Here is a 27,376-nt window from a genome sequence, read left to right on the forward strand (position 1 = left end):
GGTCAGCATGTGTACATATTCACATGCAATTATCCGAAAGAAGAAAAACTGGTTAACAAGAAACCTACCATCATGTCATGCTGGAAATCAATCTTTAACTACATAATATTTACAGAAAGGGTTTTAAGATTCATAATCCACTTTTTCCGTTTGTCTCTTATATTTCATTAGTCAATTGGAAGTGGCATATGAATCATTTTGCTTTATCTGGAAAAAATATTTTCACATGTTCCAATTCCTTTGACAAAGAAGTTTTCATCTGCTGAGGGATGAGAATGCTATTTGACTGTTACCTACTTTTAGAATTCAAACTAACCCTTCAAATGTCTTTATTTAGATCATATGCTCTCAAATTATCTTATTGTTTTACTGACCCAATGGTAAAACTGAGTTCCCAAAATGTCAAAATTCTAATAGAGTCTCTATTTCCAAGAGTAAAATAAAAGACAGCCAACACTGTGGGGTGAAAACTATCCTCAGCCCTTTTCCCCACTCTGTAATATTCGGAAAACAGGGGTGGGGGGACGTGGGATTGCATTGATAGACTTCTAAAGCAAAATGTTATGAAAGTGCTTATTTTTTAAAATGAGAGTTTTAAGAGAACAGGATGCTTGAATATGACCAACTCGTACTCAAGGGGAAAAATAACCACAGTCCTTTGCTGAGATGGCACCAATAATTCAAAGAAACCAAGCTAAACAGCATTGTATCTGTACACAATTAATAGGAAAACTTGATGGAACACCTATAACAAAATTTAAGTCCCTTTGTCTTTTGACAATGAAATAAGTGAAGTTAAATTAAGGATGTTTTGGAAGGGTTGAAGGTCACAGTCAGAATCAAACAGAAAACTTTCAAACCTACAGAGCAAAATGAGAACTTTTGTAGCTCCTTGATCTACCATATTTAAATAGAAATAGTATAATGACTATCCAATAGGTGCTTAGTTTCAAAACTAATACAAGCAATTTATCATGAAAAGCCTATACCTAATAAGCTGTTTTTCTTCTCTGTTCCGCCCCTTTGTCATATGCTTGAGCTTAACGAAGACTATCCTCTGCAGCTGCCCCTGAGGGCAGAGAAGTAAGCAATAGAGTAACAAAGGAAGCCTGAGGAGTCCCTGGCCCCTGGGAACCTTCTCTCTGGCCGATCACAGCCATTTATGTTTCAATGCAGAAGATTTCAAGACTGGTTTGAGAAAAAGAATCCTATTTTGGGGATTAGGTTCCCTGTCAAAGGCCATCAGATGGACAGCTATTTACCAGGTAATTAGCCTAAATATCTTAGTTAGTGATAAAAAACAAAAAACAAAAAAACCAAAAACCAAAAAACCCTTATATTTTCCTATGAGAACCTTTTATTTTATTTTGTTGAAGTTTGAGGAAAACAGCTTTGCCCATAACTCACTGTGGCCTGGAGTTATGACACCAACTTGTATTTGGCCAATTAAGAAAGAGGCCAAACTGCATTCTTCTTAGAAGGTCTATTCAGTTGATAAGTGGCACTTAACTGATGGTTTTTTTCATATAACCGTTGCATTGATTATGCCCCAAGAGATAAGGGACAGATGGTAATTTAGATGAGTTAGACTGAAATTCCCCACCAATCTGAGACTGTATGTGAGTTTTTACAACATTAATTGGAAAAAGCAAGAATCCCAACATGGCACCCAAAAGACCTCCACCAATAAAATCATTAACCAAATGAGCATTGTGAGTCGTTGCGGTAGGCAGATGCTACTTAATGGGACCTTGAAGGCAGGAAAAAAAAAAAAAAAAAAGACATTGCTGAGTCCATTCCGGAAAAGAATGGGCACCAACCCTCCATAATACTCTCCAATTCCATGACATTTCAGTGCCTTGAAAGCCTGATACGTGTTGGTAAATTTATCATGATGCTTGTGGTCTTGAAGCAATGTCTGAAGTGAAAATTGCTTCTGTTGTCCCTGCAAGCACTGCTGTCACGCCACGGATTGCAAACTCTGGAGCACTGACATGCTTGTGGAGAAGGCAGAATAAATCCTCATACAGACCAAACGTAAGTGCAAGTGTAGTTGTCTGCTGCATCAATCGGGGAAAGATTCCACGATACAAGTTTCGAAATGCATCCCTTCTCAACTGAAGTGTTGCATCTCGGGTTTTGATGCCATACAGCTGTTGTCGAAAGATGACCTTCTGAATGGGAAATGTGATGGCGACGTTGTTGAAGGTTGCACAGCAGCCACACAAGTAATGCTTCATTTCACCAAATTTATAATATGAGGTGACATATCTTGTTTTGAAGATGTTAGTACTGGTGGTCTCTTTCCATGAGCTTCTGAATCCATCATGTTGCTTAAGATCTTTCTTTTTCATGAGGGACTCTTTTCTTTCTTTTCCCTCCCTCCCTCCCTCCCTCCCTCCTTCCCTCCTTCCCTCCCTCCCTCCTTCCTTCCTTCCTTCCTTCCTTCCTTCCTTCCTTCCTTCCTTCCTTCCTTCCTTCCTTCCTTCCTTCCTTCCTGTAACACCATCCGAACCTGGAGTTTAGCAGGATGATAGCTTTCTGATAATATTCCCAATTTATTCCATTGTTATTGTTCTGTTAGGTTTCTCTCTTCTGGAGTCAATTTTGATAACTGCATTTCCGTTCTCCAGGCGCCCATTTTCCTAACCTGTGAAAAGCGGGGACTGGGGTGGACAAGGTCAGTAAGTCCTCTTCCGTCTTTGACACTCCACAGTCAGGGGTCCCGAAGTGAGGAGAAATCCCAGTCTCCCCGGAGGCAGGGGCCCTTGCGCGGTGCCAGCCCCGCTCTCTCCAGGGCTCAGGCAGAGCCCGGCTCCTACCCGCCCCTGCGGTTCCTGCGCACCAGGGAGGTGCCTCCACAGCCCCGGGCGCGACCGAATGAAGGCATAGCCTCCTTCGCAGGAAAGGTCGCCCAGCAGCCGGACAAACACCCACCTCAGGAGAAAAAGGTGGGAGCAGAAGAGACTCAGAACTGATTCCGCGCGCGCCGTCTGGGCGGGGCCCGCAGCGGCCAGGCTAGGGCAGCAGCAGGCTAGAGCAGAGGACTGGGGTGAGCCTCCAGGGAGGCCCGCTGCCCGGACGGACGGGCCCTTCGGCGCGTTTCTCCTCCCTCCAACCACATGCGAGGGGAGGTGGGTGCTTCCCCACGCCCGCCTCGCACTCACCCATCCTAGTTAGGGATTTCTAGAAGGACAGAACTAATAAGATAGATGTATATATACAAGGGGAGTTTATTAAGATTATTGACTCACACTATCACAAAGTGAGGTCCCACAATAGGCCCATCGCAAGATGAGGGGTAAAGAAGCCAGTCTGAGTCCCAAAACGTCAAAAGTAGGGAAGCCAACAGTGCAACTTTCAGTCTGTGGTGGAAGGTCCAAGAGTCTCAAAGCTGAAGAACATGGAGTCTGATGTTCGAGGGCAGGAAGCATCCAGCATGGGAGAAAGATGTAAGCCAGAAGACTAAGTCAGTCTAGTCCTCCGTGTTCCTCTGCCTGCTTTTATTCTGGCCATGCTGGCAGCTGATTAGGTGGTGCCCACCCATATTGAGGGTGGGTGTGCTTACCCCAGTCCACTGACTCAAATGTTAATCTCCTTTGCAACACCCTCACAGACACACCCAGAATCAATACTTTGCATCCTTCAATCCAATCAAGTTGACACTCAGTGTTAACCATCACGCAGTCCTTATGGCCTTGACTGCCTTTCATATTTACTTAAAGAAACAGAGCAGTGTAGGTGGCGACATTTGCAGGAACTCAAGTTCCAACCACTGGGCCTGTGATTCCCCTCTGGCTGGTCCTGGTTTAAAAGCTCACTCTGCGGGCAGGCATCATCTGAGTTTGGTCTGGTTTTCCTTTCTCCTCTAACAGGACTATACTGAATTCAGTGGCTCATAATTGCTGTGTTCTCCCTCCCCCAGCACCCAGAGATGCTCTCCAGACCATGCAGCTGCTGCTGGGGTGTCGGGGAGAGGGGGTGTCAGCAATTCAAGACTGTTTTTTCTACCTCTTCAGAGCCTTTCAGCAATACCAGGTTAATACCAGGCACTATGAGGGCTCACCTGATTTACGGTTCTTAAGAAGGTTTTTTTTGTGTGTGTGTGTGTGTGTGTGTGTAGATAGTTGTTAAATTGGTGTCCTTGTGGGGGGATGATGGGTGGAGCTTTCTATTCTGCCATTTTGCCCTGCCTCCCCTTTTTCATTTTTTGAAATAATTTTAGGAGAATTGGTTTTAGTTCTTCTTTGTACGTTTGGTAGAATTCCTCGGTGAAACCATTCAGCCTTGGGCTTTTCTTTGTTGAGAGACTTTTTATCACTCATTTAATCTTGTTACTCATTATTGGCCTGTTCAGGTTTTTTGTTTCTTCCTGATTCAACCTTGGTAGGTTGTATGTGTTTAGGAAATTATCCATTTGCTCCAGGCTTTCCAGTTTTTCAGTGTGCAGTTGTTCATAATAGTCCGATGATCTTTTTTATTTAGATGTTGTCAGTTGTAATATCTCCTTTTCATTTCTGATTTTGTTTATCTGGGTCCTCTCTCGTTGTTTGGTTGATATAACTAGTAGTTTGTTGATTTTATCTTCTTTTTTTTTTTTCTTTTTGAGATAAAGTTTTATTTCTGTCACCCAGGCTGGGGTCAGTGGTGTGATCTTGGCTCACTACAACGTCCACCTCCTGGGCTCAAGAGATCCTCCCACCTCAGCCTCCGAAGTAGCTGGGACTACAGGCATGCACCACAGTGCCCAGCTAACTTGTGTATTTTTTGCAGGACAGGGTTTCACTATGTTGCCCAGGCTGGTCTTGAACTCCTGAGGTTGTGATCCACCCACATCAGCCTCCCAAAGTGCTGAGATTACGGTGTGAACCACCTTGCCTGGCCTGAGTTTATCTTTCCAAAAAATCACTTTTTGTTTCATTGATCCTTTGCATACATTTTTTGTTTCTGTTTTGTTTACTTCTGCTCTTATCTTTCTTTTTTCTTTCTACTAATTTTAGGCTTTGTTTGTTCTCACTTTTTTAGTTACTTGAGGTGTATCATTAGAGTGTTTGTTTGAAATCTCTCAATTTTTTTTGATGTAGATGTTTATTGCTTTGAACTTTCCTCTTAGCATTACTTTCCCTATATCCCATAGGTTTTGGTATGTTGTGTCTTTATTTTCATTTGTTTCAAGATTATTAAAAATTTCCTTCTTAATTACTTCATTGACTCAAAGGTTGTTGAGGATCATGTTGTTAATTTCCATGTTTGTCTAATTTTCAAATAACAAGAATTATTGATTTCTAGTTTTATTCCATTGTTATCTGAGAAGATCTTGATATAATTTAGACTTAAAAAAAAAATTTGTTGAGGCTTGTTTTGTGGCCTGCCATATGGTCTATCCCAGGGAATGTTCCATGTACTGATGAGAAGAATGTATATTCTGTAGCTGTCATATGAAATGTCCTATACATTTCTATTAGGTACATTTGGTCTAAAGTGCAGTTTAAATCCACTGTTTCTTAATTTATTTTCCATCTAGATGATCTGTCTAATATTGAGAGTGGGGTGTTGAACTTTTCTTGTATTGTAGTCTATCTTTCCCATTGGAGGTAATAATATTTGCTTTATATATCCATATACTCCAGTGTTGGGTGCATGCATGCATATTTAGAATTATTTTATTTTCTTGCTGAGTTGATCCTTTTATCCTTATGTAATGACCTTCTTTGTCTCATTTTACTGTTTTTGACTTAAAGTCTGTTTTATCTAATAGTACAGCTATTGCTGCTTGCTTTGGTTTCCATTTATGTGGAATATTTTTTCCCACCCCTTTATTTTCAGTCTGTGTCTTTACAGGTAAAGTGAGTTCCTTGTAGGTGGCATATGGTTTGGTCATTTTTTTTTTTTTTTGGAGACAGAGTCTCACTCTGTTCCCCAGGCTGGAGTGCAGTGGTGCGATCTCGGCTCACTGCAAGTTCCGCTTCCCGGGTTCACGCCATTCTCCTGCCTCAGCCTCCTGAGTAACTGGGACTACAGGCGCCTACCACCACGCCCGGCTAATTTTTTGTATTTTAAGTAGAGACAGGGTTTCACTGTGTTAGCCAGGATGGTCTCGATCTCCTGACCTCGTGATCCGCCCATCTCGGCCTCCCAAAGTGCTGGGATTACAGGCATGAGCCACCACGCCCAGTCGGTTTGGTCATTAAAAAAAATCCATTTAGCCAGTCTATATCTTCTAAGTGGAAAATTTAATGTTTACATTCAGGGTTATTATTGACGTGAGGACTTATTCCTGTCATTTTGTTAATTGTTTTCTGGTTGTTTTGTACATCATTTGTTCCTTTCTCTCTTATTGTTCATTACTGTGGTTTGGTGTTTTTCTGTAGTAGTACTGTTTGATCCATTCTCTTCCTCATTTGTATGTTTCCTTCACCAGTAAGTTTTTTTTTTTTTTTTAATACTTAAAGTTCTAGGGTACACGTGCACAATGTGCAGGTTTGTTACATATGTATACATGTGCCATGTTGGTGTGCTGCACCCATTAACTCATCATTTACATTAGGTATGTCTCCTGATGCTATCCCTCCCCCCTCCTCCCGCCCCACGACAGGCCCCAGTGTATGATGTTCTCCTTCCTGTGTCCAAGTGATCTCATTGTTCAATTCCCACCTATGAGTGAGAACATGCAGTGTTTGGTTTTTTGTTCTTGCGATAGTTTGCTGAGAATGATGGTTTCCAACTTCTTCCATGTCCCTAAAAAGGACACGAAGTCATCCTTTTTTATGGCTGCATAGTATTCCATGGTGTATATGTGCCACATTTTCTTAATCCAGTCTGTCACTGATGGACATTTGGGTTGGTTCCAAGTCTCTGCTATTGTGAATAGTGCTGCAATAAACATACATGTGCATGTGTCTTTATAGCAGCATGATTTGTAATCCTTTGGGTATATATCCAGTAATGGGATGGCTGGGTCATATGGTATTTCGAGTTCTAGATCCTTGAAGAATCACCACACTTTCTTCCACAATGGTTGAACTAGTTTACAATCCCACCAACAGTGTAAAAGTGTTCCTGTTTCTCCACACCCTCTCTAGCAGCTGTTGTTTCCTGACTTTTTAATGATCACCATTCTAACTGGTGTGAGATGGTATCTCATTGTGGTTTTGATTTGCATTTCTCTGATGACCAGTGATGATGAGCATGTTTTCATGTGTCTGTTGGCTGCATAAATGTCTTCTTTTAAGAAGTGTCTGTTCATATCCTTTGCCCACTTTTTGATGGGGTTGTTTGTTTTTTTCTTGTAAATTTGTTTAAGTTCTTTGTAGATTCTGGATATTAGCCCTTTGTCAGATAGATAGATTGCAAAAATTTTCTCCCATTCTGTAGGTTGCCTGTTCACTCTGATGGTAGTTTCTTTTGCTGTGTGGAAGCTCTTTAGTTTAGTTAGATCCCATTTGTCAATTTTGGCTTTTGTTGCCATTGCTTTTGGTGTTTTAGACATGAAGTCCTTGCCCATGCTTATGTCCTGAATGTTATTGCATAGGTTTTCTTCTAGGGTTTTTATGGTTTTGGGTCTAACATTTAAGTTTTTAATCCATCTTGAATTAATTTTTGTATAAGGTGTAAGGAAAGGATCCAGTTTCAGCTTTCTACTTATGGCTAGCCAGTTTTCCCAGCACCATTTATTAAATAGGGAATCCTTTCCCCATTTCTTGTTTTTGTCAGGTTTGTCAAAGATCAGATGGTTGTAGATGTGTTGTGTTATTTCTGAGGGCTCTGTTCTGTTCCATTGGTCTATATCTCTGTTTTGGTACCAGTACCATGCTGTTTTGGTTATTGTAGCCTTGTAGTATAGTTTGAAGTCAGGTAGGGTGATGCCTCCAGCTTTGTTCTGTTGGCTTAGGGTTATCTTGGCAATGCAGGCTCTTTTTTGGCTCCATGTGAACTTTAAAGTAGTTTTTTCCAATTCTGTGAAGAAAGTCATTGGTAGCTTGATGGGGATGGCATTGAATCTATAAATTACCTTGGGCAGTATGGCCATTTTCACGATATTGGTTCTTCCTATCCACGAGCATGGAATGTTCTTCCATTTGTTTGTGTCTTCTTTTATTTCATTGAGCAGTGGTTTGTAGTTCTCCTGAAGAAGTCCTTCACATCCCTTGTGAGTTGGATTCCTAGGTATTTTATTCTCTTTGAAGCAATTGTGAATGGAAGTTCACTCATGATTTGGCTCTCTGTTTGTCTGTTATTGGTGTATAGGAATGCTTGTGATTTTTGCACATTTATTTTGTATCCTGAGACTTTGCTGAAGTTGCTTATCAGCTTAAGGAGATTTTGGGCTGAGATGATGGGATTTTCTAAATATACAACCATGCCGTCTGCGAACAGGGACGATTTGACTTCCTCTTTTCCTAATTGAATATCCTTTATTTCTTTCTCCTGCCTCATTGCCCTGGCCAGAACTTCTAACACTATGTTGAATGGGAGTGGTGAGAGAGGGCATCCCTGTCTTGTGCCAGTTTTCAAAGGGAAGGCTTCCAGTTTTTGCCCATTTGGTATGATATTGGCTGTGGGTTTGTCACAAATAGCTCTTATTATTTTGAGATACATACCATCAATACCGAATTTATTGAGAGTTTTTAGTACGAAGGGCTGTTGAATTTTGTTAAAGGCCTTTTCTGCATCTGTTGAGATAATCATGTAGTTTTTGTCTTTGGTTCTGTTTAGATGCTTTACCAGTAAGTTTTGTACTTTTGTGTGTTTTCATTATGTCAGGCCATCATGAAATCTGGTCTTCATCTAATTAAGAATGAAATCATAAAATTTCTTGAAACAAACAAAAAAATCAAGACACAGCATACCAAAACCTATGGGATAAAGCAATGCTAAGAGGGAAATTTATTGCAATAAATTCTATGCTTTGCTTGCTAATATTGGACTCCCTCAAACATTTCCTGCAGAGTTGGACTAGTTGTGAATTCCCTCAACTTTTGCTTGTTTGGAAAAGACTTTTTTTCTCTTTCATTTATGAAGGATGGCTTTTCTGGGAATAGTATTCTTGGCTGACAGACTTTTGTTTTGTGTTTCATTTCAGCACTTTGAATATATCAACTCATTCTCTCCTGGCTTGTAGGGTTTCGGTTGAGAATTCCATTGTTAGCCTTATGGGTGTCCTTATATGTGACTACACATTTTTCTTTTGTGGTTTTTAGAGTTATCTCCTTGTCTTTGACTTTTGATAGTTGATTATAATGTACCCAGGAAACTTTTTTGGGTTGTATCTATTTGGTGATCTCCTAGCTTCCTGTATCTGGATATCTAAATCTCTTGCTAGACTTGGAAATTTTTCAGCAATTATTTTGCTAAATAGGTATTATATGTCTTTGACTTTCTCTTCACTTTTTGGGTCACACTAAATTCAAATGTTTGGTTGCTTATGGTGTCCAAAAAGCCTATGTTACATAGGCTTTCTCTCTCTCTCTTTCTTCCTTCTCTTCCCTTCTCTTCCCTTCCCTTCCCTTCCCTTTCCTTTCTTTTCCTTTTTTTTTTTTTCACTTTGTTCTTTTCAAAAAAGTCTGACTGGGTTATTTTGAAACACTTGTCTTCACGTTCTAAAATTCTTTCTTCTGCTTGATATAGTCTATTGTTGAAGCTCTTGATTATTTTAAAATTTCATTCATTGAATTAATCATTTTCAGGATTTCTGTTTGTTTCCTTTTTAATGATATCTATCTCTTTTGTAAATTTCTCATTCATATCCTGAATTATTTTTCTAATTCCTTTGTATTATTTATCTGGGTTCTTGTGTATCTCACTGAGCTCCTTTTAAACAATTGTTTTGAATTATTTTCCAGGCATTTCATAAGTTTCTTTTTCATTGGAATCTACTGCTGGATAATTATTGTATTCCTTTGGAGGTGTCATATATCCTTGCTTGTTCATGTTTCTTTTGTCGTTTCATTAATATCTGTGCATCTGGTGTAAGAGTAGTTTTTAAAATTTTTTAGATTGGCATTTGTAGGGCAAGACTTTTTCCTGTAGATTTATCTATTGTATTGGTTGAGTAAAGTACTTTAGGTTTGATTATGGGTACATGCAGTAGTGTAGTCCCCATATGATTTCTTTGCCTATAAATACTGTCAATATTGTCTGTGGTTCCTTCAGTGACTTAGGCTGCATTTGTTAATAGAGGATGTGATGAGGCTTTTCTGGGATAGGATGCCAGGTGGGCCAGTCTACAGGCCCCAGTGGTGGCAGCAGGCCGAGCATGCCTGTTCTTGGGCCCCTGGGTGGCATCTATACAGACACTAGTATTAGAGGGTCTTGGCAGGCTGATTCTTGGGCTTCCAGTCAGCTTTCCTGGGTGCCAGTGATGACAGCACTTGCTTAGGTAGGCCCAAGCAGGGGGCTTGCGCCTTGGGTCGCAGTGCCAGGCTGAGCAGGTCTGTCCATAGGCCCTCCAGTAGCACACACAGGTGCAGGCCGCAGTGGGAGAGGTAAAGCTATCCTCAGGCTCTAGGTGGTGTGCTTGGTTGGCAGTGGTGGCAGCGGGTGGGAAGAGCCTGTCTTCTCAGGGCATGGGCAAGTGCATGGCGGCCCTGCTGCTCGGGAGAGGTAGAGTTGTTGACAGTGGCAGTCACCCCAGACAGGTGGCTCTCAGGATATGGGGAGTGCACACTTCATCCTCCTCGTGTCAGTGGCTGGCAGGGGGAGCTTATTCTCAGAGTGCATGCAAGTGCATGGTAGTCCAGCTGCTGGTGGGAGCAGAGATGCTGTCAGTGGCAGTGGCATGAGGCAGGTGGGATTCAGGCTCTAGGGAAAATGTGATTTGACTCCCTTTATCCTGGGGGCAGTTTCCTTTGAGTGCTGCACTACCCTTTCCCCAGGGTGCAGAAGGGCATGTGGACTAGAGTGCTGGAAACCCTGCAAGTCTGTTGCGTTCAATTGTGGCACTCCAGGTGAACATGGGGTGATGTCGGTGGGGCTCTTTGGAATGTGGTGATGCAGGAGCTGTTGGACCCCAGCGCAGGATGCAGTCTTATGGGGTCTGGGCTCTCAGAATGGTGTCATGCTGCAGCTGTCCGGGTCTCCAGGAAATGTGTGTGACATCGCATGAGCTCCCTTTCTGGAGCAATGTTGTAGTACAGACTCCAGGGGGCTCTCTATACCAGTTTCAGGGCCCACGGCAGTTGACGGGCTCTCCAGTGGCTAAGATTGCAGGAGTTCATGACGGGAATGTGAAACTGCTAGAGATCTCTTTCTTACCCTTTCCCCACACTGGGGAGCTGCTCGGAGCTTCCAGCTGATCCCAATTGGGCTTTCCTACTCGTCTACCCATCTTTTCATGCCTCAAGTGTTTTCTGTCACTTTTTTGCTGTATTCCAGCATTCTCTGTTTGGAGTGTGATAATCCTGTAGCTATTTTGATTCTTCTTTGTGGAGTAGGCTACTGTCCAGTGCCTCTAGTCAGCCATCTCAAAGCACCTCCTCTATAGGTTCATTTTTAATTTATCAATATTAACAAGTAGATCAATTGACTTCCCTTCTAAAAGGTGAAGAGTTCATCACATGTAAGGATCCTTCTTCTTCCTCTTTCTACTTCATGAAAATTGTTATTTATTTATTTTCATTTGGTATAGACTCACAATGGTATCTCTTATGAGTTAACTTCTTGGGCCACATGCGACACTTAAATCAACCTACTTGTCATTTAAAAAAATGCCATTTGAATTAAAAATTATTTAAAATATTTAGAAAAGTTTTTTAATAGGTTCATTCAGAAAATATTTATTAAGGATCATGTAAAGGGCTGAATCGTGTCTCTGCAATATTCATGTATTGAAGTTCTCATCCCAGTATATCAGAAGACGACCATATTTAGAGAAAAGGTCTTTACAGAGCGAATGAAGTTAAAATGAGCCTGTTAGGGTGAGCCTTGGTTGAATATGACTAATGTCCTTATAAGAAGAGGAGGTTAGGACAAAGACACATAGAGAGAAGATCATGTGAAGAGGGGAGAAGAAGGTCCCATAAATAAGCCAAGGAAAGAGTCCTCAGAAGAAGCCACTATGAGATATCACTATACACCTCTTACAATGGCTAAAAAAAGTTCATAGTTTCGAATGTTGGTAGAGGTTTGGAGAAACTCGATTTTTCATACGTTGCCAGTAAGAAAGTAAAATAGTATAACTACTTTGGAAATTCTTTCATATTTACCTAAAAAGGTAACTATATACACCATACTACCTAGCAATCCATACTGGGTGTTTATCCTAGAGAATAAAATTATGTTCACTGAAAAAATTTGCACACAAATGTTTATAGCAAGGATATGGTTTGGCTGTGCCCTCACCCAAACCTCATCCTGAATTGTAACTCCCATAATTCCCGCATACCATGGGAGGAACCTAGTGGAAGGTGATTAAATTATGGGGGTGGGTCTTTCCCATGCTGTTCTTGTGATAGTGAATAAACCTCATGAGATCTGATGGTTTTAAAAAATGGGAGTTTGCCTGCTGCCATCCATGTAAGATGTGACTTGCTCCTCCTTGCCTTCTGTCATGATCATGAGGCCTCCCCAGCCATGGGGAACTGCCAGTCCAATTACACCTCTTCCTTTTGTAAATTGCCCAGCTTTGGGCATGTCTTTATCAGCAGCATGAAAATGGACTAATACAGTAAATTGGTACCAGTAAAGTGAGGCGTTGCTGAAAAGATACCTGAAAATGTGGAAGTGACTTTGGAACTGGGTTACAGGCAGAGGTTGGAACGGTTTGGAGGGCTTAGAAGAAGACTGGAAAATGTGGGGAAGTTTGGAATTTCCTACAGACTTATTGAATGGCTTTGACCAAAAGCCTGGTAGCAATATGGACAATAAGATCCAGGCTGAGGTGGTCACAGACCGAGATGAGGAACTTGTTGGGAACTGGAGCAAAGGTGACTGTTGTTATGTTTTAGCAAAGAGACTGGTGGCATTGTGCCCCTGCGCTAGAGATGTCTAGAACTTAGAACTTGACAGAGATGATTTACGGGTATCTGGCAGAACAAATTTCTAAGCAGCAAAGCATTCAAGAGGTGACTTGGGTACTGTTAAAAGCATTCAGTTTTATAAGGGAAGCATAGCATAAAAATTTGTAAAATTTGCAGCCTGACAATGTGATGGAAAAGAAAAACCCATTTTCTGAGGAGAAATTCAAGCTAGCTGCTGAAATTTGCATAAGTAACCAGGAGCCGAATGTTAATCCCCAAGACAATGGAGAAAGTGTCTCAAGGGCATGTCAGAGGTCTCCACAGCAGCCCTTCCCATCACAGGCCCAGAGACCTAGGGGAAAATAGTTTCATGGGCTGGGCCCAGGGTCCATGTGCTGTGTGCAGCTTAGGGACATGGTGCCTTGTGTACCAGCTACTCCAGCTGTGGCTGAAAGGGGCCAATGTAGAGCTTGAGCCATGGCTTCAGAGGGTGCAAGCCTCAAGCCTTGGCAGCTTCCACATGGTGTTGAACCTGCTAGTGCACAGAAATCAAGAATTGGGGTTTTGGAACCTCTGCCTAGATTTCAGGGGATGTATGGTAACGCCTGGATGTCCAGACAGAATTTTGCTGTAGAGGCGGGGCTCTCATGGAGAACCTCTGCTGGAGCAGTGTGGAAGGGATACGTAGGTTCAGAGCCTCAACACAGAGTCCCTATTGGGACACTGCCTAGTGGAGCTGTGAGAAGAGGGACACCGTCCTCCAGGCCCCAGAATAGTAGATTCACTGACAGTTTGCACCATGTGTCTGGAAAAGCTGCAGACACTCAACACCAGCCCATGAAAGCAGCTTGGAGGGAGACTGTACCCTGCAAGGCCACAGGAGCAGAGCTGCCCAAGACCACATGGGAACCCACCTCTTACATCAGCATGACCCAGATATGAGACATGGAGTCAAAGGAGATCATTTTGGAGCTTTAAGATTTGACTACTCTGCTGGATTTCAGACTTGCATGGGGCCTGTAGCCCCTTTGTTTTGGCCAAGTCCTCCCATTTGAAATGGCTGTATTTATCCAGTGCCTGTACCCCCATTGTGTCTAGTAAGTAACTAACTTGCTTTTGATTTTATACGCTCATAGGTGAAAGGGACTTACCTTGTCTCAGATGAGACGTTGGACTGTGGACTTCTGAATTAATGCTGAAATGAGTTAAGTCTTTGGGGGCACTATTGGGAAGGCATGATTGGTTTTGAAATGTGAGGACATGAGATTCGGGAGGGGCCAGGGGTGGAATGATACGGGTTGGCTGTGTCCCCACTCAAATCTTATCTTGAACTGTAACTCCTACAATTCCTGCATATCATGGGAGGAAACTGGTGGGAGGTGATTGAATTATGGGGGCAGGCCTTTCCCATGCTGTTCTTGTGATAGTGAATAAGTCTTATGAGATCTGATGGCTTTTGAAAAATGGGAGTTTGCCTGCACAAGTTCTCTGTTTGCCTGCGGCCATTCACATAAGATGTGACTTGCTCCTCCTTGCCTTCCGCCATGATCATGAGGCCTCCCCAGCCATGTGGAACTGTGAGTCCAATTACATCTCTTCCTTTTGTAAATTGCCCAGTCTCAGGTATGTCTTTATCAGCAGTGTGAAAACAGACTAATATAAACAGCTTTATTTATAATAGCCAAACTGGAAACAATTCAAATGCCTTTCCAATTGTGAATAGTGAAAGAAACTATAATACATGTAGAGAATAGAATTTTACGTAACAATTTAAGAAAATCAACAACAAATTACTTACTGTAACAACTTGGATGGATCTTGAGGACATTATACTGAGTGAAGAGAGTCAAACTCAAAAAGGTTATATACTATCTGATTCCGTTTAATAACATATTTGAAATGACAAAATTATAGAGATGAAGAGCAAGTAAGTGGTTGCCAGGGATTTGGGAAGGGGGATGGGTGTGGGTGTGACTATAATGTGTAACCTCAGAGAGTTCTTCTGTGGTGAAGTAACAGTCCCATATCTTGAATGTGGTGGTAGTTATGTCAATCTATACATGTGATAAAATGAAAATGTCATAGAATGGTTCGCAAAGTGAAATCCGCAACCAAAAAAAAATTGAGTATATAAAAAACTAGTGATATCTGAATGGTTAGCTATGGTATAGATAATTTTATTGCACCAATGTCAATTGCCTGATAATATACTATATTTATGCAATCTATTATCATTGGTGTAGGCTGGGTGTAGGGTACACAGGAACTCTCTGTACTAGTTTTGAAACTTCTGGTTAATGTGTAATTAATTTAGAATGAAAAGTTAAAAAACAATGGAAAGATCAGTTGGTTGGGTTGACTACCTATGTGAATAACTAAAGTCATCAAGAAGGAGGATATGGGGTATGTTAATGAGAAGTTAGTAAACCGAGACATACAGGCCATAAGATCATAGAATAAGCATCATACACACATCTCTAAAATGAAGCATATATTAAAATTTTGTCACATTTTCTTACAATTGGTCTTTAAAATACATAAATACAATTTTACAGATATACCTAGAGGCTCAAACCTGCATCTCTCCTCTCACTGATCTCTTCAGAGCTTCTGAAATTGATATGCATTATTCTCTCATATGTGTAACAGGATGTTGAAACAGGAGTTTTAAATGAAATACCAAGACACTAGGCTGGGCGGGGTGACTCACACCTGTAATCCTAGCACTTTGGGAGGCTGAGGCGGGCAGATCACTTGAGGTCAGGAGTTCAAGACCAGCAGCCTGGCCAACATGGTAAAACCACATCTCTACTTAAGAAAGAAAGAAAGAAAGAAAGAAAGAAAGAAAGAAAGAAAGAAAGAAAGAAAGAAAGAAAGAAAGAGAAAGAAAGAAGACACTATAGATACCACATTTCAAAACAGGTGCAAGGTGAAATGCAGAATTTAAATGTGAAGTTTTTGGATAACCAATTACCAACTCTCAATCCATCATCCATATCAAGCCTATTAAAAAGTTTAGAGTTGGATTTTTATGTGAGGAACAAAATGTTGAAGTTAATTTAAAGATGAGCTATCTTCCCTAATTCCAATTTGGGTCTTTTGCAGGTAAAAATGCTGCACCAGAGAAGGGGGTGCTTTCCACTGCTTCTCTCTTTCCTCCCACTCCCACACTTCTCTTTGTTCTATCTCCCTGTTGTTTTTACCAATGTTTTCTGACCCTGAAGGATTTGACATATTCTGGGGAGGAATGTTGGGAGGTTAAGACATTTCCTTTTTGGCATCTCCTGCTGGGCTGACCTGGCTGGCCTGCACAAGACTTGGCCATGTTGAACAGTTCATTCCAACTAATTTCACAAAAGGATTGTCAACCCCTGTCACTTCAAGGCCACTACAGACACTAGTCATTGTTTAAAGCACTCCAGCCTTATGAGCCTTCTTTTTTAAAAGTTAAATTAAAGTTTTTTAGAGACAAGGTCTTGCTCTGTTGCCTAGGCTGGAGTGTAGTTATGCAATCCTGGCTCACTGCAGCCTTGACCTTCTGCATTGAAGCCATCCTCCTACCCCAGCCTCCCAAGTAGCTGTGACTACAGGCATGTGCCACCGTGCCTGACTAATTTTTAATTTTTTGTGGAGATGTGGTCTTGCTATGTTGCCCAACTAGTCTTGAACTCCCAGCCTCAAACTCCTGGACTCAAGAGATCCTCTTGCCTCGGTCTCCCAAAGTGCTGAGACTACAGGCATGAGTCACTGTGCGGCCTTTAGAGCCCTCTTAAGAGGGATTTTGCAACTATGACCAGTCCATTTTCATGCTGCTCATAAAGACATACCTAAGATGGGGCAATTTACAAAAGAAAGAGGCTTAATTGGACTTACAGTTCCACGTGACTGGAGAAGCCTCACAATCTTGGCAGAAGGCAGGGAGGAGCAAGTCACGTCTTACACGGATGGCAGCAGGCAAAGAGAGAGAACTTGTACGGGGGAACTCCTCTTTTTAAAGTTGTCAGATCTCGTGAGACTTACTATCATAAGAACAGCATGGGAAAAACTTGCCCCCATGATTCAGTTACCTCCCATTGGGTTCCTCCCATAACACATGAGAATTCAAGATGAGATTTGGGTGGGAACATAGCCAAACCATATCAATAACAAAATACTTGGGGTGGCACAAGGAAAGAAGCTCATTTACATACTGATATCCACTCCCTAAATTATTTCTATGCTGTTATTTATTAACAATGCTACTATGAATTCCCTCCTTTCCCATTTCCAGAAAAAAAAAGAATTTATTGGTACAGTTGAGAAAGATGGAGATGTTCTTAGTTTAGACTGCTTTTTCTAAGAATAAAACAGGAAAAACAAGGCTGAAATTAATCTACCCAAAGTCATTGAGGAATCACTAAGACACTTCCGAGGCATGAGGCTGAGAGAAGAGCAGGTAACTGTCAATGTTGGCAGAGCAGTGTTGCTTTCAAAGTCCCATCTGACTGACAGGGCAGAGGTTCTTCCTCACTGCTCCAATCTGCTTCCCGACAGCTCCAGGGTTTCCTGAGGAAGCCACCCTCCACCTTCATCCACCTCAGGCATGTCCTGCAGAGCCCTCTGGAGAACCAGCTTCAGGTTCTGCCAATTTTGACGCAGCCTAAAGGAGCCCATGAAGAAGTAAATGATGGGGTTGGCACTGTTGTTAAGAGAGGACAGGACATCTGAAACTAGATGAAAATGACAAAGGAAGACATCAAAATCCATGAGGATCCAGAATAATAGAAACCACTTAATGCCAAAGGGCAGCCTGCAGAGAAGGAAGATCAGCACTGTGAGCAGGATGGTCACACAGCCTGGTCAGCAGGATGCACAGGGAGTCACAGGCTGGACTCACAGAGAACCAAAAAAAAAAAAAAAAAAAAAAAAAAAATCAGCCATGCTGCAGTGATGAAATCAAATGTCCAACACCAACCATAGTCACCATCACAAACTAAGAAACCACAGAACTTCCCTTTCAGGGTGCTCAGCAACAGAGACAAGGCCCAGAGCAGGGCACACATGACTGTTAACAGGTTTCTTGGGCAGTGGCAGCAGTACCAGAAAGGCCACAGGACGGACAGGCAGCACACTGTGTTCTCCACAAATATTTATTCAGTGAATGAATGCATGAATGAGGAGCCTTATGGTAGCAGCAGATTTGCAGGTTAAATGGAAAATAAAAATGAAAGCACAATTAAAAGCATTAGAACACACATGTATAATGAGAGGAAGAAAATTTCATTTATTCAGAATTCTTTTTCTGGACAGTTGTGTGTGTTAACAGTAATTACTGATGTGTGTCCAAATAACTGAAGTTGATCACTAATGTGCCTTTGATATGAGAGCTCAATGTGGCTTTGCTGAACACCTGGAAGCATTTTGGTACACAATGTTGGGGTAGGGAGTGGATTGGAGCTGAATTGCTCAGCAATATAGTGGATGAAGAAGTAAGTGAGTGTGAGGGCTGAGTGCCACTGAAGGAGGAAATGGAAGTATGCAAATAGAGATGGAGGACTACTAAGTGGGGTGCTGGGTGCGCACAACATAAATCTACTTCACTCTCTCCCAGGAGAACTTTAAAAGAGTTTCTTTTGCTGGCTAAATCTTCTGTGTGAGAAGAGTCTATGTTGGAATGTAGAAAAAGTGCTGGGCTTGGAATGTAGAGAGATGCTCATGCAGATTTCAACTGGAGAAAGAGGACTAGCTCTCATCTGGGTAAACAACAGCAGCTGACTGAGAGTTTAACAGCTACTATCTCCTTTAACCCTTAGGAGGGAAGAATTATTAATATTTACAGAGGATGGCATGGGGCAGAAAATGGATGCATAATTATTCCTTGGTCTCACACAATGTGGATTTGAACCCAACAGAGCTGCCTCGGGATTCAACCTTTTGTCCAACCCTTTGTCCCCAACACCACCAAGCGTTCAATACACATGTCTGAGGGGGAAAGCAGGGGAGTAACTCCCAAGTTACATCCAAGTTAATTGTTAAGATTGGGGGTTGAAAAAAAAAGCTAACCATAACAAACTTCAGTTAGAGAGAGAATGAGAAGCAAATCAAATAGGAAACAAAAGAGAGATGAGTGAAAGCCAATTAGGAACAGATAGAAGAATCCAGGATCCCTTTTCTACCTTACAAATGTAGCCATCACTAGGTTATCCAGAGGACTCAATGAATCAGGAGGCCTCTAAGTGGAAAGAGGATGCATCTTCTTCCAAGGGTGGAGAGAAGCATCAGGCATGAATGCATCCACTATGAGCTCTCTTAGAGAGACAAACTCCCACAGCCTTGGTTGGCCAGGAAAATAAAAGGAAGGAAAACCAAGACTTCTGTTGCTCCCACTCAAGGTACTGAACAGTTTGTAAATGTATTATTAGGGTGTGATACATTTGTCTTCCTTATCAAAGCTGAACCTTCATAACTAAGTCGTACGTGTATTTGTTCACTATTGTGTCCTCAACATTTAGCATGTACTCCTTAAGGACCACTTTTTGTAATACTCTCAGTTGATACAGGAAGAGGCTTAAAGAGTACATTGGATTTTCCTGTTTACATCATGAAGAGCATGGCCAATACCAGCCTCTGTCTCCTGGAGCCCTATCTGAGGCTTTTCCACTGTTTTCTGCCCTATCAATCATTATTTTTTGGGGAACACCCAAAAAATTGTCAAGTGAACACAGAATCTGAGAGATTATTAGGGTCTGTAGAGACTGCTAGTGTCCCCTGCTAACCATTCCTCTCCTCTGCCACATAGTATTTCGTTTTTTGTTTTTTTTTTTGAGACGGAGTCTCACTCGGCCGCCCAGGCTGGGGCGCAGTGGTGTGATGTCGGGTCACTGCAACTTCCGCCTCCCGGGTTCAAGTGACTCTCCTGCCTCAGCCTCCCTAGTAGCTAGGATTACAGGCGCCTGCCACCATGTCCGGCTAATTTTTGTGTTTTTAGTAGAGACGGGGGTTTCACCACGTTGGCCAGGCCAGTTTGGAACTCCTGACCTCAGGTGATCCACCCACCTTCACTTCCCAAAGTGCTGGGATTACAGGTGTGAGCCACTGCAACTGCCCTGTCACATAGTATTTCTGAGAGTTATAAATCACGTAAAGGATCCTATTTACCCCAACCCCTGCCTTGATGCTCATGACATCTTGTAATTAGACACTAGACAATGGTAGGTGAGCAGATATGATGTAACTGACTCTTGGATTGATGAAATAAGTGTGGTCTCCCTCTGTCCTCCTCTTCTTCACCTCAGGCTGGAATGTTGATGTCACTGGAAGCCTGCAGAATCACGAGGATGAGGGCACCTCTCTAGGGATTAGGGAGCAGCAACATGGAAGGGGTCCTGGTGTCTGATGCCTGGAACCTCCAGCCCAGGTCTAGTAAACTTTGTCACAGAAGTCATTGCTACTATGGGACATTTTTAGAGCAGCCAAACTTACACTCTGACTAATAAGGAAAAAGTTTTTTCTTTTTCAATTACATTCCATTTTCAGGAAATTTTTAATGAATGTGGAAGATTATTCATAAAGTAACACTAGAGAAAGAAAGTGAAAACAGGAAAAAAAGTAACCGATGGAGATGTGATGAAAAAAATGGTTTAATAGCATTTAGATAGAGAAAACCCCAGGAATAAAGGGAGATTTGAGGGAGAGTCTCATTGGCCCTGGAGACTTTTTTCCCACCCTTTTCCATTCTGTTTGACATCCCAAGAGGGATGTTTACCTCATTACTGGGATTCTTTTCCTTCTGGTTTCTGGTTGAATTGAGCCAGTTGGGGATCCCAGCAGGAGGAAAGTGATTTCGGATTTTCACTTCCTGGCTCTCTGCCTATGTGGCTGTGTGTTGGTGATGCAGGGCTCCTCCACCTGCCTGGTCATCCTCTCCCGCCCCTACAGCTAGCTACAGGTAAAGTTATGATTTCAGTGATAATTCCTCCTTCCCTGTCCCTTTAAACCTAGGAGAGGAAGCAGTGCTCCACTATTGCTGCTCAGGGTGCTGCCCCAGGCATTATCTCTTTCCCTTAACTCTGACCATCTTAGTAAATAGTTTCCTCATGAAACACTCCGCAATTATTTCAATTAGGACTATTTGTTTCTTCCTGGACCTTTCCAAATATACAAAGGAGAATAACTTTGGAAAGCAAGTAATGCAATAAAACCTGGGTGTACAGCAGTTCAGCTCTGGGAAGCAATGCATGTATATTATCCTACTCCTTAAATGAATGTAAGAGGCAGCTTCTTTCCATGAAAGCAGATTTGAATGGTTGGAATAAAGGGAGTGATACAAGGAGATGGATTTGAAGAGAGAAAGGTCCTCTTGACTCTGTTTGGAAGTGCCACAATTTGGGCTGCCAGTACTCAGTCTCCAGAATGAGACCTCATGTCTCCTTCCTTTTCCTGAGGGAGGCACCATTACCCACTGCATGTGGCACTCCAAGGTATAAGCACAGGGATATAAAACTAGAACAAAAGTTATAACTGGAAACCAGACAGTTTTTGGTATATATCCTTACCTTTCCTCCATTCTTTTGTCCAGAGGTGGAGAGTTGTCTGGTGCTGAATGGGGACAGCCTTTCTTGGATTGGGTGATGGCTGAGGACTTTTCTTATTTTTCCTTTTTCTTTAATGAAATTATTATTATTTGAATAGTTTTGGGGGAACAGGTGGTATTTGGTTACATGAATAAGTTCTTTGGTGGTGATTTCTGAGATTCTGGTGCACCCATCACCCAAGCAGTGTACACTGTATCCAACGTGTAGTTTTTTATCCCTCACTTCCCTCCCACCATTCCCCCGAGTCCCCAAAGTCCATTATATCATTCTCATGCCTTTGTGCCCTCATAGCTTAGCTCCCACTTATAAGTGAGAACATACAATGTTTGGTTTTTCATTCCTGAGTTACTTCACTTAGGATAATGGTCTCCAACTCCAACCAGGTTGCTGTGAATGCCGTTATGTTGTTTCTTTTTCTTTATCCACTCATTGGTTGATGAGCATTTAGGCTGGTTCCATATTTTTGCAATTGCAAATTGTGCTGCTATAAACGTGTTTACAGCTGCGCATGGTGGCTCATGCCTATAATCCCAGCACTTTGGGAACCCGAGGCAGGTGGATCACCTGAGGTCAGGAGTTCAAGACCAGCCTGACCAATATGGTGAAACCTTGTCTCTACTAAGAATACAAAAATTAGCCGGTAATGGTGGTGTGCGCCTATAGTTCCAGTTACTCAAGAGGCTTGAGACAGGAGAATTGCTGGAACCTGGGAGGCGGAGGTTGCAGTGAGCCGAGATCACGCTCCTGCACTCCAGCCGGGGCGATAGAGCGAGACTCCATCACAAAACAAAACAAAACACTATGTGTTTACAAGTGTCTTTTTAATATGACTTCTTTTCTACCTGAGGATTTTTCTATGTTCTCTAATTGGGGAGATGTGTACAGGAGCAGAAGTGAAAGTTGATGACTAAGCCAGGTTTATCAAGTTGCTGGACATCTTGTGATTTCCTGCACAAGAACTACAGAAATATTAGAGACCAGAGGCATTTGAGGCAGAATTTCTCACTGAGATGTTTCTTAGCCTGTACCCCATTTCCACTAACACATTAGCCTCTCTCATCCCATCCTTTCTGGTTCACCTCCCTGTAAGTAATTGCTGTTCTGGACCCTTAATTGCCATTTGCAAGCCTAGGTAGTACCATCAAGCAATGAGAGCTTGCATTGTGGAGCTTTATAACTAAAGAATAAAGTGGATCATGGGGTCATTCCATACTTACAATGGCCTGATTCTACTTTTTTGGGTATGTTTTCATGATCACAGTGATAATGCATCTATGTGTGTGTTTTAATTCCAAATGACAGTGTAGTATATACGAAGTGAAAGACTCCCTAAATCTATTCTCCAGAGGTTTCCCCTTGCTACGCTTTTTATTCTTACTTTTTAAACTTATGAGTTCTGAATAGTAAACGTATTTCTATTTTTAATTTATCAGTGTTAAGGAGTGGCTCAATGGACATCCCTTATAAAATGTAAAGAGTTCAGCACATACAACATATCCTTATTCTTCCTCCCTCTACTTCATGAAATTTGTTATTTATTTTCATTTGGTATGAATATTAAAAAATTAAAGCATTATCTTCTATCATTGCCCTTCTTGTGCCTCATGCTGTAACCAAATTAAGCTACTTGGCATTAAAAAAATAATGTCATTTGAATTAGAACCTATTTAAAATATCCAGAAATAGTCTTCAATGCTGAGCAAATATTTTAAAAAGAGCTTGTTATGGGCTGAATTGTGTTCCTCTAATATTCATATGTTGAAATACTTAGCCCCAGTAACTCAAAATACGAGTATATTGGGGAAGGAGGTCTTCAGAGAGCTAGTTAAGTTAAAATGAGTTCATTAGAGTGAGCCTTAATCCAACATGACTGATGTCCCTATGAGAAGAAGAGATTAGGACACAGACATACAGAGGTAAGACCCCGTGAAGACACAGGGAGAAAAAGACCCCATCTACAAGACAAGGAGAGAGGTCTCAGAAGAAACCATGATGATACAGCAATATACGGCTCTTAGAAGGCTAAAGTAAAAAAATACTCATTTCAAATACTGGCAAGGATTTGGAGAAAGTGGATCTTCTATACATTGCCAGTGGAGAAGTAAAATGGTACAGTACTCTAGAAAACTGTTTTAATTTTCTTAAAAAGTTAAATATGCACTTACCATATCACCCAGAAATTTATCTTCGGAATGTATCCAAGAGAGTGGATAAGGATGTTCACTTAAAATTTTGTACACTAATGTTAATAGCAGCTTTATTTAATAGCTAAAATGGAAACAAAGCAAATGTATTTTCACCATGAATAATGACAGAAAGCTTACTGTATCCATACAAGGAAATACTCCCCAGCAATTAAATTTAAAAAGTTTTTGGACAGTTCAAATTGTATGGATCTATCCTGTACAATATGATGCTGAAGTACCTAGACGTTGTGGTATAAATTTAGCTAAATAACAAATATATTAACTCTTATAGTATTTTTGTGGTGAGAACACTTACCCACTCTTTGCATTTTTCAGAACACAATATATTATCATCAGCTACAGTCACCATGCTGTATAATAGATCTCTTAAAATTGTTCCTCCAGGCCGGGCGTGGTGGCTCATGCTTGTAATTCTAGAACTTTGGGAGGCCGAGGCAGGTGGATCATCTGAGGTCAGAAGTTTGAGACTAGCCTAGCCAACGTGATGAAATCCCATCTCTACTAAAAATACAAAAATTAGCTGGTTGTGGTGGTGGGTGCCTGTAATCCCAGCTACTTGGGAGGCTGAAGCAGAAGAAGTACTTGAACCCAGGAGGCAGAGTTTGCAATGAGCCGAGATCGCACCACTGCACTCCAGCCTGAGTAACAGAACAAGACTCCATCTCAAAAAAAAAAAAAGAAAAATTGTTCCTTCTATCTAGATGTAATTACATATCCTTTGACCAATGTCTACTCATCTCCCCTTTCACCTAACCAACCAAACCTATGGCAACCACCATTTTATTCTCGACTTCTGTGAGATCACCTCGTTTAGATTCTACATATGAGTGAGATCATGTACTATTTTTCTTCCTGTGCCTTGCATATTTCACTTAACAGAATGTCCTCTGGCTTATCCAAGTTGCTGGAAATGACAGAATTTCATTCTTTTTAAAGGCTAAATAGTATTCCATTGTGCATATGTACCACATTTTCTTCATCAGTTTATCTATTGATGGACACTTAGGTTAATTCTGTATCTTGGCCATTGTGAATAGTGCTGCAAGAAACATGGGGATACAGATATCTTTTCAATATGCTGGTTTCATTTCCCTTGGACATCAACCCAGGAGTGAGATTTCTGGATATAGATAGTTCTATTTTTAATATTTTTAGGAACTTCCATACTGTTTTCCCTAATAGCTATACTAAAATACATTCCCACCAACAGTGTATGAGGGTTCTCTTTTCTCCACATCCTCTATGATACTTGTAATCTTTTGTATTTTTGATAGTAGCCATTCTAACTGGATAAATGATATGTAATTGTGGTTGTGATTTGCATTTTCCTGATGATTAGTTAACATTGCACATTTTTTCTTACATCTATTGGTCATTTTTATGTCTTCTTTTCAGAAATATGTATTCAGTTCTTTTGCCCATATTTTCACTGGTTCATTTGTTTTATTGCTATTGAGTTGTTAGAGTCTCTTAAATATTTTGGATGCTAATCCTTTATCAGATGTGTATTTTGCAAAATTAGTAGAAGGAAGGAAGGAAATAATAAAGATCAGAGCAGAAATAAGTGAAAAGAAGACTAGAAAAACAAAAGAAAAGATCAATGAAATGAAGAGTTGTTTTTAAAAGGTAGGCAAATTTTCTTCATTGAGTAATTCCAGAAATAAATAATTCATATGCTTTAAATTATGTGCCATTTTGAATAGTGTGATGAAATCTCTTGTGGTCCTGCTCTCTCCTTACTGGGACGTGATTCACCCCTTTGCCTAGCATATCCATGCCGTGTACCCTACCCACCCATTTGTTGCTTAGTAGCCCTCTCAGTTATTAGATCAGTTGTTGTGGTATCACAGTGCTTGTGTTCAAGTAAACCTTATTTTACTTATTAATGGCTCCAAAGCATTACGAGTAGGGATGCTGGCAATTCAGATATGCCAAAGAGAAGTGGTAGAGTGCTCCCTCTAGGTAAAGGTGAAGTTTGCAACTTAGTAAGGAAGGAAAAAAATATAGAATGTGGAGGCTGCTAAGGTCTGGAGTAAAAACTAATCATAAAAGAGGCAAAAGAAATTCATGCTAGTTTTGCTGTTGCACCTTAAACTGCAAAAGCTGTGGCCACAATACATGACAATTGCTTAATTAAGATAGAAAAAGCATTAAATTTGTGGGTTGAAGACATGAACAGAAATGTGTTTTGGTTGCTGTCAATTGAAACACATTTCATGCAACCAGTGGGGGGTCTTGGAATTTATCCCTTAAAGATAAGACAGAACTACTGTAAAAGGAAGGAAATAATAAAGGTTGGGAAAAAACTAAATAAAAAGCAAAGGTACAATAGAAACATAACAATAAAGATGAAATTTATATTTTTGAAAAGATAATAAAATTGATAAATTCCTATCAATACCAATGAAGAAAAATATAAATAGAGAAAACATGAAACTCGAACTGGGAATCAAAGAGAGACTATCATAATATTAAAAATACAGAAATAAAAAGCTCTTTTGAATGATGTTTTGTCAAAATTTGACAATTTAGAAGAAATAGAAGTACTCTTTTAAAAACACACCTTCCCAAAATTGATCAAGAAGATACAGTAATTGCAAATAATCCTGTACCTACTAAGGAAATTGAATTTATAATTAAAAACTCTTCTACAAAGAAAGCTCCAGGCACACATGGCGAATTCTATCAAACTGGTGAATTCTATCAAACATTTAAGAATTAAAAAAATCAAGATCTAACCTTCAAGCTTCAGAACTATAAAAAACATGAACAAATTAAGCCCAAAATAAATAGAAACAATAAAAAGCAGAAATCAGTGCAACAGAAAACAAACAATAGAGAAAATATCAAAGTTATGATAGTACCATGAAAAGATTAACGATACTCACAAATTTTTAGCAATACTGAACAATAAACAGAGAGAGAATAACATCATTATCAAGAATGAGAGTGGGAATATTGCTATAGTCTCTAAAGATGTTAAAGGGATAATAAAGAACTATCATGAACAAATTTATGTCAATAAATTCAAAACTTAGATGAAAGGGACACTTCCCTTGAAAGACATAATTCACCAAAACTGACATGAGAAGAAATAGAAAATGTGAATAGCTGTATGTCTGTGAAAGACATTTTATATATCTTTCTATATCTGTGTATCTATATAAATTTGTTGTTGCTGTTGTTGTTGTTTTTTAATGAAATCTCACTCTGTCGCCCAGGCTGGAGTGCTGCAACCTCCGCCTCCCAGGTTCAAGTGATTATCTTGCCTCAGCCTCCTGAGCAGCAGGGATTACAGGCGCACACCTCCAAACCTGGCTAATTTTTGTATTTTTAGTGGAGACGGGATTTCATCATGTTGGCCAGGCTGGTCTTGAACTCCTGACCTCAGGTGATCCACCCTCCTTGGCCTCCCAAAGTTCTGGGATTACAGGCATGAGCTGCTGCACCTAGTCAAGATATTACATTTTTAATTAAAACTTTCCACACATACACATGCAAAAATTTAGATCCAGAAGGCTTGGATAAATTCTATTGATATTTAAAGGGAAAAATCATATCAAATTTATACAAATATTTTATCATAAATTTCAGGAGGAAAGAATATTCTCCAACTTATTTTATGAGACTATGTATGTCT

General features: G+C 40.8%; 2 pseudogenes; both read right to left on the bottom strand.

Annotated features, from left to right (window-relative positions):
* Positions 1-1,505: 1,505 nt before the first annotated feature.
* On the bottom strand, positions 1,506-2,341 carry LOC112605879 (annotated as a pseudogene).
* A 15,121-nt stretch (positions 2,342-17,462) lies between these two features.
* Positions 17,463-18,915, bottom strand: LOC112605880 (annotated as a pseudogene).
* Between the last annotated feature and the right edge of the window lie 8,461 nt (positions 18,916-27,376).

This window comes from Theropithecus gelada, chromosome 14 (genome assembly GCF_003255815.1).
Source record: "Theropithecus gelada isolate Dixy chromosome 14, Tgel_1.0, whole genome shotgun sequence".
Lineage (NCBI taxonomy): Eukaryota > Metazoa > Chordata > Mammalia > Primates > Cercopithecidae > Theropithecus > Theropithecus gelada.